The 18,650-nt window shown below is 38.9% G+C and overlaps 1 protein-coding gene across 9 annotated transcripts in view; it reads left to right on the forward strand.

Moving 5' to 3' along the window:
- The window catches only part of SOX5 (SRY-box transcription factor 5), a 992,512-nt gene that overhangs the window by 157,740 nt on the left and 816,122 nt on the right, over positions 1 to 18,650 (forward strand). For 7 of the 9 annotated variants that reach the window (XM_061206370.1, XM_061206379.1, XM_061206380.1 and 4 more), the window contains one exon: positions 9,967 to 10,043. The exons of the other annotated variants lie outside the window; for them this stretch is intronic. The gene's annotated coding sequence lies outside the window, so the exon portion shown is untranslated. The remainder of the gene's footprint in view (positions 1 to 9,966; positions 10,044 to 18,650) is intronic. 9 annotated transcript variants of the gene reach the window in all.

An 18,650-nucleotide genomic window follows, 5' to 3' on the forward strand; every position in this document is an offset into this window, starting at 1 on the left:
GTCAAATTCTTCGGTTTGCCTCAGTTTACTCTTGTGTGCATTCTGCTTTCTTTTAAAAAAATTTCTCGAAGAGTAAGGGTTGATTCGGAATATCCTTAAAAATAAAGGCATCATGAGTCTCAGTTTGGGAATGGGGTTTATCTCCGGCTTCTGTGAGAGCTAGATGCACACTAATTTACTAGTGCTGGAACCAAATGGGTTGAAAATCCTTGTTTTCCCACCAGATGGGTTATTTTAAAGTATCACAAAACGTCTGAGGTTATTTACGTTACGAATGTGCTTCTTCACACACATCAAGAAATGAGTACCATGTTTTGACAGTAACTCCTTTATGAAATTATATGCTGCACACGTGGAGTAAAACCCAAGCCATTCTCAAGGGAGCAGGCTTATGAATCTGGATGAGGTCACACCTCTTTAAAGATGCAGTTTGATAATCCGACCTCAAAACAAAGGAATTCTGTTAATCCTCTCACAAAAGTGCAAATTGCTAATCAGATCCCTGGGCTGGGCTGGCAGCTTGGTAGACAATGAGCTTGGCAGAAGAGCGATTTTGGGCGGATAGATAGCTGGGAAGCTTGGGATACCAACTTTGCCCCTGTGTTAGCCCAGTTGGGCCCGTTGTTTCGAAACAATGACGTATGTCAATGGAGGTGGTTCTCGCCGTCATTGTGTTCTCCCGCTTTTCTCCTTCCATGTTAATGATGATGCAAATCAATCTTCCTGTCTCTCATTTCACTTCACTGGTGTATAGGCTACTGTGCCCCTATATTCTTTTCACTTGGATGCATGTGTCTTTTGAATTTCATTACACATTCCTCTACAAGCCCAGAGGGTTTTCCTCCCTCCCCATAAATAGTGTGGTGGTATTTGAAAAAGAAAGAAATAAATCCTAATCCAACTGAAAAAAGAATCCTCTTCTGGAAGGTGAAATAGGATTCTTTTTTCGTAAGTGATAAAACGCAATTTGAGGCAGCTTAAGAAAAAAAAGCTGGAATTGGTTGGGTAAAGGAGTACAAGGAAGGCAAATAACCAAACTGGGGGGAGACAGGAGTTTGGATGGGCCTCAGGAACACTTGGGACCAGGGAGTCATACTCTGTCAGGGCTCGATACCCCTCTCTCCTGTGTCCATGTCACTCTGGATGTCAACTTTTTCTTGCTGCAAGAGAGATTTCTCCTTATTGGAGGAAACGGCACCATTGATGACAGCACAGGAATTCTATAACTTGCTGTTTTTTCCATTTTACTTAAATAAACGATCTCTGGGAAGAACTCTGATTGGCTCCTCTTAGATCAGGTGTTTGTCCTGGACTAATCAACCCTGCGTATATAACCTCGTATTCGTCAGAGTGTAGAAGGTGCTTGCTATTTGTCTTTTCCTCTGTCTTCTTTGGACTTAATGAAATATGTCACCAGCCTGAGAAATTCTAAAACCTGACGACTGTTTTAGCATGTGGAGTGATTTTGCACAGGTCAACACCACTCTTCTCACTCTCACTGTATTTGGCCCTTTTGGCATTTACAACTTTCACCCAAACATGACTAAGAGTTAATTTGAAAGTGAAAAATACAACTTCTTCATTCTAAAAGGGGCTTTCATTAAGAGAGTGCACTATTTTGAATACTTCCAGCTAGTTGTGTGTCTTCTGTTAAGAGAGTGTTTGTGAATTATTTGGGTGCAGTGTGTCTGTTGAGGAGTGAAAATTATAGCTGTGGCTGTGGAGCCATCTTCCAACAGGTAGGAATAGGGTGCTTCTGCTACAGTACGGGATGGGCTGCTGTTGGCATATTGGTTTTCAGTCAGAGGAATGATGCGGAACTCCACAAATCTACATCTGGAAGAGGAGAAGTGAGTCAAAGGTAGAGGTTTGGGGTAGAGATTGCCACCGGTGCGGCCATGCTACCCACAGCCAAAGCTTTCTGAATAAGAGCACTGTCTTTTTAAAAGCAATAGGGGGTGAGGATTGCGGGAGTGCTCACAGCGGTAAGTATAACACAGCTGTGCTCTGTTTATGCTTTGGCTACAATAAAAAAGCTATAAAATGTGAGATGTCATAGCTCCACTTTGCTTTATTTATACTATTTCCTCTGAGCTCTGTCACACTGCACATTCATCTGCTAAGTTGCAGCAAGAATGGAGATTAAAATATCACAGCTCAAAATAGGAGTCAAGCGGAAGGAGATTCATCATAGCCCTATTAAAAATATGTAAATATAGGAATGAAGTCATTTTAAAGCTGTACAGCACTCCTCCTTTATGAGTTAAGATCGCTTGAGCAAGTGGTGGGCTATGCAAGGGACAGAGCTAGGGGACTTGTGCGCCATTTCTTCCACCCATGGAAATTCTTTTAAGATTAAAGACTGTTTGAATTGCAAATTACACGTGTTTTCCTATAATCATGCCTGTTAATAATGGCAGGAAATCTGATGCAAAACAAGAAAACAAAGATTTGGTAATTAAAGGTTATATATTGTTCACTAGGTTAGAATGATTAAAATTAAGATCAGAAATCTCCTTTTTGGCCTCGGCTATTAGTGAAACCTTGCGAAGCCTCCAGAAGTATCCCTCTATAGGAAAGTTCTGAGAAGGAAGCTGAGACTTGGAGACATGACCTGGCTTTCTAGAATTCAGTTGTGAACGATAAAGCTAAGTCTGGAAGCTGAGTCCTCCCTAAAACTTTGCTAGTAAATTACTTCTTCTAGCATTTCCTGTATCTCTAGTCCTGACAGAAATTTATTCCCAGTTGTCTATATGGTGTGCTTGGGAGGGTTAAGGAATAGAACTTTTAGATGGAAAGAGTGGGATATCTCAAATGGTATTAACACGACTCTTCTGCTCTAGTCTTTGTGCTGCTGGATGGCTGTTGATGTTTTGGCTTCCCTTTTTTTCCCCCAAATGTGCTATTGTAGTAATAACAAAGACCAACACTTAAGTACTGACTGGGTACCAGGGATGGTTCTACGTGTTTTTTATGTATTAATTACTTAAATTCTCACAACAACCCTATACAGTAGGTATTATTACTCACATTTTACAAATGTGGAAACTGAGACATAAGATCACACTGCTGGCGAGTGAAAACAGGAATTCACACTGAGCAGTCTGGCATCACAGCCAACGCTGTCAACCACTATTGCCTTTCCCAAAGGATTAGGTACACACTAGAAAGAACACTGGACTGAAAAAGAGGAGATCTGGATTCCAGGCACAGTCCTGCCATTTCCCTAGTAAACCGATTTTCCTCACCTGTAGAATGAGTGAAGAAATGATTATGTCCTTTCCGATTTCAATTTGGCATGCATCTGTATACTGCTACCTCATGAAAATAAATTTTTTGAGCAATAAGTTTTCTGCATTCTTATTTAACTTTAGTTCCAGAAATGGTTATGTTAAACATTTCTAATATACAATGATTCTAGAATTTCTTTTGTCTTGCACTTTTCACTGTATTTTGGTTGAGTTCTTTTGGTTGCAACTAATAGGAGTTTCATAGGTAACTAAAGACTTTCTAGCTTTGTGACCCTGAGCACATTTCTTAATCTCGTGTGCCAATTTTCTCATCTGTAAAATGAGTATAATAAAAGTACCTGTCCCATAGAGCTGTTGTAAGAATTAAGCCAGATATTACATGTAAAGCACTTGGCATGGTGTCTGCTCATAGGAACTACTACAGAATATCAGGGTTGATTATGATTACTGTTGACCACTGAAGTCTCATTGAGCATTTCTGTCTCTCCCTCCTCATGCTACCAGTTCTACTGGTAGGAGAGCTGGTAACACATCAGCTAATGTTGTTCGTGATCGCATTCATGAATTAGAAAGGTTAATAAGATACCGTCAGAAGTTACCATCTATTTGTGGTAGAAATATTAGATCAGGGTGGAACTTTGGGAATTGTGTAGGCTACCCTTTAATGTGATGAATAAAGTACACTGAAAGATCAGGTGACTTGTTCCAGAACACTCAGCCAGCAGGTAGAGTGTGGAGGTAAAGCCTACAGATCCAAACTGCAGTTGGCAAAACAGTGCTGCTACCTACGGAGTTATTAAATGGAACATGTGAAAATTCTTGAAATTTGTAAAAGGAACCACAACACATATCTTTTTTTTTTTTTAAAACATTCTATTAATTAATTAATTTATTTATTTTTGGCTGTGTTGGGTCTTCGTTTCTGTGCGAGGGCTTTCTCTAGTCGCGGCAAGTGGGGGCCACTCTTCATCGCGGTGCGTGGGCCTCTCACTGTCGCGGCCTCTCTTGTTGCGGAGCACAGGCTCCAGACGTGCAGGCTCAGTAGTTGTGGCTCACGGGCCTAGTTGCTCCGCGGCATGTGGGATCTTCCCAGACCAGGGCTCGAACCCGTGTCCCCTGCATTGGCAGGCAGATTCTCAACCACTGCGCCACCAGGGAAGCCCCACAACACATATCTTAAGGGTTTAAATTAGGCAAATTATCCTAGTATCTCAGATTTATAGCAATTTAAGATTTTAGATCATGTGTCTTTGGGGCAGACTTCACAAGAGGACACTAGGAAAGATGCTTGAGGCTGGCAGGGGAGTACAAGTGGTCATCTTCCTTACTGACTCTTAAAAAATTGATGTTCTTGGTCCCTTTTGTATGTTGAGTGAGGTAACATGTAACTTTCAATAGTATGGGAAGAAGTGGATCTGATTTGCTTTGAGAAGGTATAAAGGTATAAAGAAAAAAAGATTTTTATAGCAATTTGAGTAATTTAAATAGGAAAATAATCTGATAAGGTATTGTAATAATTTTTGGGACACATCTAATTGGGTCGAAATTTATCCACTTCTACTCTAATATACAAAGAAAATGGAGCTGTTTCCATAATGTATTCTTGCTCCTGAGTCCCTACCCTACTGTGCAGATTGAAAGATAATAAAAAGTAAACTCAAAAGAGCACAAAATAACTCAGTGTCTTTACTATCAGATCACCTCTTTTTGTTTGTTTGTTTCTCTATTTCCCTGTCCAGGGTAGGGTGGGGTGAGAGGGGCACCTTGGGTGTAAAATGTAAGGAAGTATCCCTCTCAGGTGGCAACCCTGAACTTAACTGACCCTGAGAGGGATGACTCACATTTTGTGCCCTCCCCTGCCCCTGTCCCCACTAAAGAAACCAACTATGGGGAGTTTGTGTATCATTGCAGCTGGCAGGGTAGTGTGGAGTGTCACATGTATACATGCTGGCCCTGGGGTTGCCCTCTGTATCCTTCCTGGCATCTTCCCTTGGCCAGGGTCTCTACCTGTGAGGCCCTCTGTCCTTGCTGATGTAATTAGCCCCCCCTGGATGTGAGCCTGAGCGGCTGCTGGCCTACCATTGCCTCGAATACCGTTGCCTCGAATACCATTGCCTTGAATACCATTGCCTTGAATTTGAGGTCCCTCTTCCTTTCCCCATCTCAGGGCTTTCCCAGTCTTCCTCTGTGTTGTACGTGTGTGTGTGTGTGTGTGTGTGTGTGTGTGTGTATGTGTGTGTTTGTGTTGGGACTGGGGAGGATGGAACAGAGTACAGACATTTTGAGGTTCCTTGCACATGGCACACAACCCGTGAGGTATAGTAACCAGTTTTAACTCAATCTATCTGGGCACCTTCCTTCACTAGTGTTTTTTCATTTCTCCCTCACCAGGTTAGATGGGTGTAAGACTTACAACAGGGATTCCCTGAGAGGCCTGTGACCTCTCCCATGCCCTCCCCAACAGGTAATGTCCATGAAAGAGGACTGTCTGCCCTTAGGTCCCTTTTATCCACCTGATAGTCTCCTGCCCCACCTCCTTGTTGGTTAAGTACCAAGATACAGAGAGAGCCTGGCCGCCGCCTCTGAGCTCTGCCTCTCTTCTTTCCCTAGACTTCTCCCCGCTCCCTCCCTAGATACATGCGAGTTCCCATACTGGCTCTGTCTGTTTAGGATTCACATTTTGCTTTTGCATTTTTACCGGGAATATTTTGGAAATCTTGCAATCTTTCACTCTCAAATTCTGTCATTCAAGATTGTTGTCTCACTAAGTAAGCTGATTAATAGCCCCTATGTTCTAACTAGTAGCTGATCTCCCACCTTGCATTCTGGAGGGTCTACTCTGGGCAGAACCTCCAGGAACTCATAATTGAGATAGAGGGTGCAAGGGGAAGGAGGAATTATCATCACAGCATACCTAAGATGTGTGGGGTAGCACAGGTTAGTCCTTACTGCCCAGCCTGGTTCCTACTGTCAATTTAGAACAGTCTCCCTCCATCGTGTATATATCCTGTAGATTCTACCCCACAGGAGGGATTAGGGCTAGTGTCAGCTGCTCCCAAGCGGACCTACCCATTCGTAATCTCTTATTGACTAGGAATTTGGGGTGCACATGCTCCCTGAGTGTTCTCCCGTATTCTGCTTATGGAGGATGCAGACATGCAATCCATGCAATTTTAATACAATGTGATCAATTTTATTATATGATTAGGTACAGTATTTTATGGGAGCACAGAGAAGGAGTGCCTCATTATGCTTAAGAGGGTCAAAGAGGGCTTCCCAGAGGAGTGAAGCCCAAGTTAGGGATTAAAGATTAATCATAGTTTTCTAGTTGAACAAGATGGGGATGGGAAGGATATTTTTGAAAGGGCAAATCTCAGAGGAGAGCAGGACCTTATCTATTTTACTTATCAGTGTGTCCCTATCACCTAGTATAGAACTTGGCACTTAAATACTGAATGTATTAGTGAACTAATGACTTTATCTTGAAGGCCATTGAAACTGGTCATTTCGAGTAGAGGTACAACATGATAAAATTTGTGTTTTATAAAAATAAACATGGCAGCATTGTAGTAAATGAATAAAAAGGGTATGAGCCAAGGAGCAATTGTAGTAGCATGTTCTACGAAGACTCCTGGGAGAGATTCTTTTTAAGTGACCCCCAATCTCACTTCAGATACTTAGAGATTCTGTGTCTTCTGCACTGAACATATGGTAGTTTCCCACATATGCCTCAAGAAGGCACAGTCACTGCCCACTTCTACCCTTAAAATGGCCCAAGAAAATTTGGAGATAATTCACAGCATATTTAAGAGTTACCTTCTCAACACTTCCCATATAGGAGGCAGAGAGTTGAGTTTTCCAAATGATCTACTGAAGAGACAATAATTACATTTTTGTCTTAGTCCATATGGGGTGCTATAACAAAAATACCATAAACTGGGTGGCTTAACACAACAGAAATTTATTTCTCATACTTATGGAGGCTGGGAAGCCCATGATCAAGGCGCCAGCACATTCGGTGTCTGGTGAGAGCCTGCTTCCTAGATGGCTGTCTTTTCGCTGTAACCTCACTTGGTGGAAGGGGATAGGGAGCTCTCTGGGGTCTCTTTGATAAGATGACTAATCCCATTCACGAGGGCTCCACTCTCATGAACTAAGCACCTCCCAAAGACCCCACTTCCTAATATCATCACATTGGGTATTAGGTTTCACCATATGAATTTTGGGAGGACATTCGGTCTTTAGCATATGGCGTAGTACCTTTTTTTCTGTTTCTTGTTCAGAGTGGGTCCATGACTTTTCAGTATTGGCAACGGTAACTGGTAAATGGGGGTTTCTATGGTTAGTGAAACCTGGTACATAACTGATATTGTTTTCAGAGTGAAAGACTGAAGAGAGGTCAATAAAATACATACAGAATCCTCAGTTCCTGTGTGTATTAGCTTTCTGTAAGTATATATCAAGTTATCAAAAACGTAGTGGCTTAATACAAGTCCCATTTATTAGCTCACAGGTCAGGAGCCCAGCGTGGTTTGACTAGGTTCTCTGCTCAAGGTGTCACAAGGCTGGCATCAAGATTGGCCAGGCTGAGTTCTTGCCTGTACACTCCTGTACACTCCTGGGGAAAAATCTGCTTCCAAACTTATTCTTATTGGTAGAATTCAGCTCTTTGTGTGTAGGACTGAGGTCCCGTTTCCTTGGGGCTATCTGCGAGGGGTTGCCCATAGCTCCTAGAGGCTGTGGGTACTCCTTGCCACGCCGCTGCCTCTATCCTAAAGTCCGCAGTGGTGTGGCAGATCCTTCTTATGCTTCAAATCTCCATCATCCTCAGTCTTTGACCTCTAGACCAAGATTTAAAAGGTTTATGTGATGAGGTTAGACCCAGGCAGATAATCTTCCTGTTTTAAAGTCAACTGTGTTAAATAATATAACCTATTCATGGGGGTAAAACCCATCATATTCACAACTCTGGAGATTATGCTGAGGACCATGTTCAAAAGTTGGGGGGAATTTGTGGACCATCTTAAAATTCTGCTTACCAAACTGATAGTTGTAAAAAAAAAGTTTGCTTTTTTTTTTAAACAAGGTTACAAACAGCCTCTTGCGTACTGCATTTAGGAGATGCAGAAGAAGCATATGATTTAATTAATATTTTGTTTGAAAACCAATGTACCTCTTCAGTTAACTTTCTACTATCTGAACTTGACAGATCTACTATTACTAATCTCTAGAAATTTTACTTGTATGTGACTCATTTACTTCTAAACAGTACTGCTGTTCATATAACCAAAACAAAACATTTCTGAATCTATTACTGGAGGAGGATTTTATTGTTTGTACATGGGAAAATAAAACAACATATAGTATATACATAAGCACCATCAATTCAAAGTGATTTTCACTGTTAAGTGAGAGTTTTGTTACATTCACTTGAGTGATAAGGTGAGATGTCTTTCAAAGCTTTGGGGCCTTCCACATTTAAAGAAGGAAGGTGTGAGAGTTTAACCAACTGTACAGTTAGTCAACTACAGAATTTGAGGGAGCCAGTCCTCTACACAAGACCACCCTCACTTTTGACACCAAATGCGTGTTTGAGGGGTTTCCAAAACTGCCCTCAGGTTTGAAAATTTGCTAGAAGTACTCACAGAACTCAGTGAAAGCTGTCACATTCATGGTTACAGTTTATTACAGGGAAAAGATCCTGACTAAAATCAGCCAAGGAAAGCAGTTATATAAGGCTGGGTCTGAGGCTAGAAGAACCAACCACAGAGCTTCTCTCACCCTGCCCTATGGAATCAGAACATGTTATTTTCCCAGCATTGACATGTGACAGTATGCACGGAGCATTGCCAACTAGAGAAGCTCATTGAGCCTTTGGTGGCCAGAGTTTTTACTGGGACTTGATCACATACCACTCTCGTGGCTGACCGTTAGTCTCTAGCCCCTCCTGGACGTCAGTGTTGGGCTGATACCTTTAGTCTCCAGTTAGTTTTGGAGGCAGAAGTGATACTGCATGACTCAAGGCCCCCATCATAAAATCACATTGTTAGACTATCTTGTGGCCAAAGCCCTCAGGCAAACAAAGACATTCCTGTCAGGCATGACATTTTGAGGTCCTAGAGATTACCTCCCAGTAGCCAAAGGCAAAGGCCAGAGTAAGGTTAGCTCTTCAGAAGGGGAGGGAGGGAAAGAGGAAGGAATACAAATAGTAGTTATCATTTATTGAGGGCGTACTGTGTATCAGGCAGTGCGCTAAAGCATTGTTTCCTTTGATCCTTTGAACATTATTAGAAAGTTACTAAAATTATCTTTATTTTGAAGACAGTTTGAAATTTAGAGAGATTAGTGGCTTATCCAAAACCATGTAAATTGCCGGTGGTGGAACCAGGATTTGAACATGTATCAAGCCTGATTCCAAAGTACATGATCTCAAACACTGCACTGTATAGCCTCCACCAGAACCAAAGACAATAAGAATATGTAATGTAATAAGCATTTAGAAACAATTATTTTTGAGAATTGAGTTTTCAGGATAAAGTTGTCATTCAAATGTATAAGAATATGCACTGCTACTTTAATAGTATAGGATATAGAGGAAGAGGGTTGGTAGATAGAATGGTTACTTTATTGAATTCTTACCTTCCAAGTGGATTCCAGACAGCACTGTCTGATTAAATTCATTCAAACACATTTATGAGTGTGCATTATATCTCAGGTGCTGTGCTGGCCATCGGTGACCCAAAGATGATGATAAATATGTTCCTGCCTACAAGGAGCTAGCGGTCCACTGGGGTATGTAAACTGCTTATTGTATTTTATTTTTAATATTATCTTTGTTTTAAGCAGAATATAGAACACTCAATATGTAAGAAATATTTTGCGTAGAAATTTTGCAAGCATTTGCGACAATTTTTTTTGGGCTGGAGGAGCTAATGCTAAAGAAAGTTGCAATTTGGAGATTGTTGTTCATATAACCAAATCAAATAATTAAAGTCAGGTTCACTCTTTTGCAGATTCCGTAATAATAGGATAGATTAAAAAAGTAAAACTACTCTGGAAAAAGCCAAAGCACTGAGATTTGCATGTTACCTAGGCAGTAAATGATGGCAGATGAAGGAGTAGGAAAGCCACCAGAACACATCACACATAGTAACAATGTACATTTCTTCTTCACACTTAGAACATTGACAACTCTGCTTTTTATTGGTTACTTTAGTGATAGTTTGTTATCTTTCATCTTCTCCTTCTTTGATTTCTCCAATTGAGCAAAGTCTATATTGGGATAAAATAAGACTCCTTATTTAGTTAATGTTAATTTTTGGCAAATACGTATTTTATTTAAGTAATTTTATTTAAATTATAGTTTCTAATAGTCTGTGGTGACAATAAACCATGCAGTTTGCTGGGAGTAGTCCTGAAAAATTAAATACAGTAATTGTAGTAAACATAAATAAGAAATATTATATTCTAATGATACTTTATATATTTTATAGGTTACTACAGAGGAATAGAATTAGAAAAAAAATAAATTTAAGTGAACTTGATGTCCAGTAGTTCATACTGATACTACACAACCATAACAACAATATATTTGGACATATTTATATTAATATGCTATCTAGATTAAGCATTATAACTGCTGAGAGTATAGTTGTGATCATTTAAAAATGTGAGCAAACCAGGAAAGAACATATCCTTTTTCTTGGCAATATGATTTTAATTTTTAAAAGCATTTAATTTCATAAACCATATCCATCATCTTTGCATAGACAAATGTTGTGGCAGTTTTTTGAATGAACCTCTTGGTTCCCTAAAGAAATTATGGATACACTATAAATTTACAAATGAAAGGTCATTTATCAGAGTTATAAATAAGAATGGTTCCTGTGCTGATGCCCCTGCAAACTTAGAGTGGTTTAATATCTATCAGCTTTTGTGTACAGTTAGTACCGCAAAAGAATATAGATACTGTCATACTTACATGGTGTCAACTTTGGCAAAGTGGTGAGAATGACGTGCAATATTTTTTGAATAGCATGGCATTTTCTTGAATTACTGCTGGCAAGAGAACATAAATCAACCTTAATAATGGATATTCCAAAGATGTTTATTAATCTATTCATTTAATCTAAAGCACTCACTCTTGGCATTTATAGGACCAGTTCAAAGGAAGTGGCAGGTGCTTCTAAACCCCAGAAGTTACTTTTAGGGGCCCCATAATTATGTCAGCTAAGTCTGGTTGGAATGGAGATCAAAATGCATGAAAATCCTTTCCTCCTAATCTATGCTACAGTTATTTCCTTAACTAAAATATATTTTCTTGTATGTGTGTGATCAAAATTTCAATTTGTTCCACCGTTGATGAAACTTACTACATGGCTCTCTATTTGAATCTTCAGTTTTTAAAATCTGTTCCCCTCCCTCCCTCTCTCTCTGTAAATCTCTCTGTATGTCTCTCTCTGTCTCCTTCTCTCTGTGTCTCTTTTTTTCTCTCCCTGTCTCTCTCCTGGAAAATAATCCTGCACTGTGTAAACTTTGACTGAAAAGGACTGGAAAACTGACCAAATTCCTGTGTACCAAAATAAGAAATAGCATATGGCACATCATTTTGACTATGCGTAATGAGATTAATGACAGATAGGACGGACAGAAGTAAAGAATACAGAGAGGGGAATTTATAGTAGGTAGGAAAGGTCAGAGAAAGCCAGTGAGCAGTTAAGCTGAAGAAGTCAGCTATGCAAATTTGTGGAGTAAGATGGTATGAATGTGCGTGCATGTATGTGTGTTATTTATTAAAATATAGAGTCTCGGCACAGAACTAACTTCTGGATTAAAATAATGTAAACAAGACTCATTTTTTTCTCCATCTCTCGGCTTCCACTAATGCAGCTTCAGTCTCTGGCTTCATTTGGGAGCAAGATGGTGGCAGTGGCATTGCTTCAGCTATAATATTCTGTCAAGCTTCAGATCAAACAGGAAAAAGAGAGAATCCCTTTCCCAGAAGCCCTATCAAAGTCTGTTTGTACTAATTTGCTTTGATTAGATCACAGAATAATACTGTGTGTCTCTCTTGGAGCAGGAGTCAGCTTCATCATTTTCCATGAACTAAGCATTAGGATTGTATCCCAGAGGAAAATGGGGTACTGTTAACAGAAAGAGGGTTCACGGATGCTAGGTAGCAAAGAAGAAGATTTGCTGAAGGAAAAATTACAACGGGTATATACACATGACATTTTATATATAATTCCAGAAACCTATAGATTTCATAGCAATCCATGGATTTTAGGTTAAGAAGCTCTAAAAGTGACATTGAATCAATGCCTTCTGGAACCAGAAAAAAAAAAAAAAACCCCGAAAAAAACCCAGCATTGATATCCACAGCCATGTAAGAAAATTAGTTGTTACTGGCATTGTTTCCTGAATAAAGAGACAGAATATTCTCATTTTGTTTATACTCAATCCTTAACTAGTTGTTTAAATGATGTTATCAAATTAAGAATGAAAAAGAAGTTATATTTTCTTATTAGCTAAAGTGGAAATGTAGTAGTTCAGCCTGAAGCTATTTCTTTAACTATTATTTTGTGTAAGGGAAAGAGGAAAAATCTTTTATTCAAGGTAAGAACTTTATACTGCCAATGTTAGAAGACTTCCAATGGAAAAAAAAAGAACCTTTTCAATGTTAGTTCAACAATTTATTGCTATGGGAGCCTGTGTTTATATGTATCCCAAATCCCTTCAATTTAGTCAGTTCCTTTGAAAAATATTAATCAGGTCTATGGAAGTAATTTGTAAAGGATACATTTTTTTTGCTAATGACCCAAAATACCTTGTGAATGGCTGATTTTTTTCTTTTTAGCAATATTTTTTGGAATGTCTTGGTGAGGTATCAGTTATTTACTTAAAAATTATTTTAATTGAAATACCTAGAGAGTATTGGTAGAAAATATAGGTAGGTCAATCATAGGAAATACCAATACTTTAAAAATGCCTACATAGTGATTGTGTATTTTTCATTAATATTGGGAAGAAAAGAACTTTGTAAGAATGTGGAGACTAAAGTAGCAACCGCCCAGATGGCAGTCATAATTATGCTTTATTTTTACACAGATTTCTCAGTTTATTGACAAGAAAAAGGGGTTAGCCTCGGATTTTAAATTGCTTCCCTAAGCACTAAGAGTTTTTCTTCTTAAGTGAATCAAAATACCACTCAAAAATAGAAAAGAATTCCGTGATCACCAGATAATTTTAAGAGAATAAACATGTTAAGGGAAGAAAACTTAACCATCTCATTTCTTCACAGAAGCAAAACCCTTTGAAGTTTTAACACTCTTCTTCATGAATGGATAAGTTTTCAACCAGAATCTTCTATTTATGACTGCAGTGAATTGTCACTGCTCCTTGTTAAATTTAATACTCTCAGTTGTGAAGAAGTACGTTATATTTTCCCCTACTAATTAATGCCAGTGAAATACAGCTGTTTTGCAGGGGGCCCAGTTTTCAAAACATTTCTACAGAGGCCACAGTGTATCTGGCTTTCCAGATGAGCATATGTTCTTTTTAAAAACCTTCTCCTGGGGCTTCCCTGGTGGCGCAGTGATTGGGAGTCCGCCTGCCAATGCAGGGGACACGGGTTCGAGCCCTGGTCCGGAAGGATCCCACATGCTGTGGAGCGGCTGGGCTCGTGCGCCACAACTACTGAGCCTGCGCTCTGGAGCCCACGAGCCACTACTGAATCCCGTGCGCCTAGAGCCCGTGCTCTGCAACAAGAGAGGCCACTGCAGTGAGAGGCCCGTGCACCGCAGCGAAGAGTAGCCCCCACTCACCCCAGCTAGAGGAAGCCCCCCGTGTAGCAACGAAGACCCAACACAAACAAAAATAAATAAATAAATAAAATAAATTAAAAAAAAAAACCAAAAAACCTTCTCCTGAAAACCTCAGTATCATCAGTTCTTATTTCAACTGAGAAATTTATAGATCTGTTATCACTCTCTCTGTGTATGGTTTTTGTTTTGTTTTGCTTTCTAGATTACAACCTATCTTTACACAGTGTCAATTGTCTGTGAACAGGAAACAGCAGGTAGTTCATTCATTGAAAACTAGTTTATAGATTTTCTTGCTATATATTTGTCTCTGTTTTTCAGACTCAGTTTTAATTTTAACCAAGATAGGGGGTTGCTTCTCTCCATAGTAATATTAGTCATTAATAGAGTTTGGAGAAGTGAGTTTTTTAATGAACAGACATTTTTATATATAAGAAAAATGTTGTTATTCTTCCATTTTGGCTGAAACAAATCAATGGTTATTTTTAGGGCTGTGAGTTAAGACAGGAAGAAAGTATAACTCCAGTAATCCTTTCTAAAGACAGAAGATAGAGAAGCAAAATACTGTTAAGAGAAATTCAAACTGTATTTTTCTTACATGATGTCCAGTTCAGCTATGTAGGTGTGAAGTTTCAGATAAGATTAAATGCTTTTACAGATGTGAACAGTCAAAACATTCCATATTATTTATTTTAGGGGCTTTGTAGGGAGAAGGAATAGGTTTAATCCAAGACTCTAAAGCATAGATTTCTGAAGACTGTGTGTCTGAAGGGGATGAGCTAGGGGGTAAACAAAGGGAGAAAATCCACATACATATTTGAGTTTCACTTTAGGACTCTTGATAGCTTTTGTCACTGATAGGGGTTTTTCTCCTAGTTAACTAGGAGTCAAAGAGACAAAGCAGGTAATCTACATACTCTTTCTCAGGTTTTCTCAAAGTGCCTGTAGATGAAAACACGTCACACGACTGGTCAGTTAGGGCCTACAGTGTTCTCTGTTTGTTTTAATTCCATTCTTTACTGAGAAGGAAATAAAAGAAATCTTGAGGTTGGTGACAGACTTGGGTTCTTGCCACATTTTCAGCTTACTTCATGGATGGCTCTCTACTTCAGGGAAAGTTAATATTTTCCAGAGATGTTCCATAGGTGTTCTAAATCATACTACAGACACCTGCTCCTTTATATGGATATGTTATCCGCCTAGGATGAATCAGAGTTGTTTTTTTTTTTTTAGTGTGCTTCCTTTCAAAACCCTCATTAATCTCAGTGTGCAGAATTTAGGGGGAAAGTTGTGTTTTGCTAGTTGACACTGTTTAATGTAAATGATTTATGATTGTTCCTTATGTATACACAATAGGCACTTTATAAATTGGATTGTTCTAGGAGTAACACGATACATAAATGTTATTGCTATAAATTCTGAAGTTGGCTATATATTTTTGTATCATGTAACCAGCTGACTTATAAATGCTGACTATTCCCCCTGCACTTTCTACTCAATATTGTAAGTGGTGACTTAGGTAAGTAAGCCTTGCCTAGATATACACGGAGGCACTCAAACTGCACAAGATCAGGACACCCTGGCACCTCTGCATCGTGGCTTCTGGCTATCTTCCAGGGGTGTTGGCAGAAAGAAGAAGGAGTGAGAGGGGAAAGTGAAACTGTATCAAGCAAAAAAATGAACCTAAATTTTTACTAATTTTTGCCCAGTAAAGTCAAGAAAACAAGTGATAGAGAAAAGGGGAAAAAGCAGAGCAAACAGGAGAAAAGAATTAGTAGAACCATTTCAGAAAAATATAGTTAGATACCATTTCACAGGTAAATTTTCATTATTTAAATAGTATCAAGTAAAGATAAAGGTATGAATAGAATAGCAGCTCTGTAAGTGTATGTATATACTTTTGTAACAATGTATTTATATGATATATTATTTTCAGTGTGTAATAGAAATAATAATATTTACTTACTTTTTTGCATTTATGTGAGGAATGGAGTTTTACAAATCACCTGGTTCTGCTGGTGGATCAGGACATTTTATTATATGTATAATGCTGTTATACTAATAGCCTTCATTTTTCACCTTGATGACTTACTGTGATTTTCTTTCTGAGATCCTAAAGAATTTGAAAACAATCTCTGAATAATTGGTCATATTAGATCCAAGTAATTGCTAAATACCAAAGTCATCTAAAATGCTGAGTTAGAAGGAAAGAGTAACACTCGTATAACTGACCAGCCAGATTCATGGCAATTTTCTGCTACTCCTGGTGTTAACTCTTTACCTGATCACACAGTCCTAGCATCAAGGCTGATTTGAATTGTTCTATGCCCTAATTTGTATAAAGAAGAACTGGGCTGTGAAGAAGTCTATTGTGTTTATAATGTCTATTCTGACAGTGATTTTATAGTCCATTTCATAGGCTAAGTGTTTCAGTTGATTCCCTTTCCTCATGCCCTCGTAAGTATTAATGTCTACACAATTGATCTGGTTACCCGTGAAGTCAGTCCAAATCAGCTGTTACAGTGGCTGAAAATACAAGATCAGTAATTTTAAAACCTAGAGGTTCCTGTCCTGCTCAAAAGGACTAACTCTCATCAGGCAATCACCAAGTGAAAAGATTATGAGACTTGAAACCACTGTGTGTGTGTGTGGGTGTGTGTGACTTGTAATAACAAACATTATTTATTTGATTGTTACCGAGAAGGAAACATCCTGATGTGTTCCTTTATAATCTCTTAATATACTTTTAATTATCATACTTTCTGGAGGTATCCTGGTACATGCATGGGAAAGAGTATACATATGCATGTATCTCTATATTTGTAGCCACTATAGTCAAAACTACTTATTTGCCTAGCTGGCTTAGCTGCAAAGCTGACTTACCCCTACCCACCCACTAGCAAACTCCCTGGGGAAATAGGGCAAAAAGGTCAAATAGAAGCAGTAAAGCCAATGATCTTTTACAAAAGAAGTTCTTTAAGAAGTTCTCAGTGCCACTGTTCACCTTCTGGAAGGGAGATCACTTCATTCCCTGCCCATCCCTGTGTCATCAGCAGTAGCTTTGGATTCATTGTAGAAGAAGAAAGCCGTTTCTACCTTGCTGCTGCCATATATATACTCAGGTAAGCCCAGATTGAAATCCCAGAGAGACTGCTGTACCAGACTAGACTATGGAAGGATTCTGTTGCTGATAGAAGGCTTTATAAACCTAAGTTCATTTATCCTGTAGAATTTTAACCACCATTTAAAATTCTGCTTTTTCTTACAGGAGCTTAAACTTAAATGCAAGACCTCCTGATTTAAATACACACACACATAAAATCAGAAAAAGCCCTATCACTTTTTGTAAGTTACAGAATTCTTATAATAACTATCATTTACTGAGGACTTTCTTTTGCCAGGTTTTATTCTTGGCCTTTGCATGTAGTATCTAATTTAAGCTTCCTAAGTGCCTCGTGAAGTAGGTACTATTATTATACCCATTTTTCAGCTGAGGGAATTGAGAGCGAGAGAAATTGAGTAACTTGCTGTGACTCAACAGCTAGTAAGAGGTGGCGCCAGTTTTCAAACCCAGGCCGAGTGACCCCATGGCTGAAGCACACACTCTACTAGGTTGATTTGTAAGCAATATGCAGTGGTTTGTGCATGAAAAGAATGCAGTGGGACCATCATTTAGTAGGAAATAAAATTTGAGTGTTTTTCCTTGTACTAATGGTCACTATATCTTTCTCAGACACTGTTGTTACCAATGGCATATCTTATTTGAGACAGCCGGTCAAAACGAGTCTAATAGTTTATGGCCATAGAAGAGAAAGGAATGTATTGATTCATATGAGGATCTGCCCCTAAGACCTTGCTTTCACTGTTACCGCAGTAAACAGGGAGCTAATGAACCGTAGATGTTAGTGTGTCATCAGTGTCTTGCAGTTTTGTCATCCTGGGTAGCCACCATCAAGAAGGACAGAGTGCCCTCTATGAATATGTATTTAGTACTAGATATGGCAATTTATTCTTTTGAAGAGCACTTTATCATTTTGGTTTTGATAAATATACAAGCAATAATCAGTAGTTAGGAGTTTCAGTCTAAAATGGATGCCATTATTAGTGATTTAACAACTTTTCCTGTGAATTCCATGTGTGTCCCCAAGACTGGATCATGCTACCCAGTGCTACATATATTCAGCTTTTAGAAAAGCTCGCTTTAAAAACCTCTTATGCTATGAACCCTTTGGTTCTCAGAACGACAGTAGTCACTAATTTCCAAATTCTGAATATGTAAAATAAAGTATTCGCACAAAAAACCTAGGAGACTGCATAGGTCAGAACATTTGTTTAAACTAATATAGAACTAGCTTTTTCAGTTCCAGCTCCCTTTTTCCTATCTATTTGCCTTGCTAATAAGGCCTTACTCATTCCTGTTCAGTTATCTTATGTCACGATACCTCTTCATTTTGGATTTTTTCATTATGATTTGAGCAGACCTTCCTAGCTACATAGAGAACTTCCATGATAAGAATAAAACATAAAGGCTGTTCAATAAATAAGGATGATGACAACAGTGAAATTTAACCCAAATTGG

The sequence above is a fragment of the Eubalaena glacialis genome, chromosome 11, assembly GCF_028564815.1.
Source record: "Eubalaena glacialis isolate mEubGla1 chromosome 11, mEubGla1.1.hap2.+ XY, whole genome shotgun sequence".
Lineage (NCBI taxonomy): Eukaryota > Metazoa > Chordata > Mammalia > Artiodactyla > Balaenidae > Eubalaena > Eubalaena glacialis.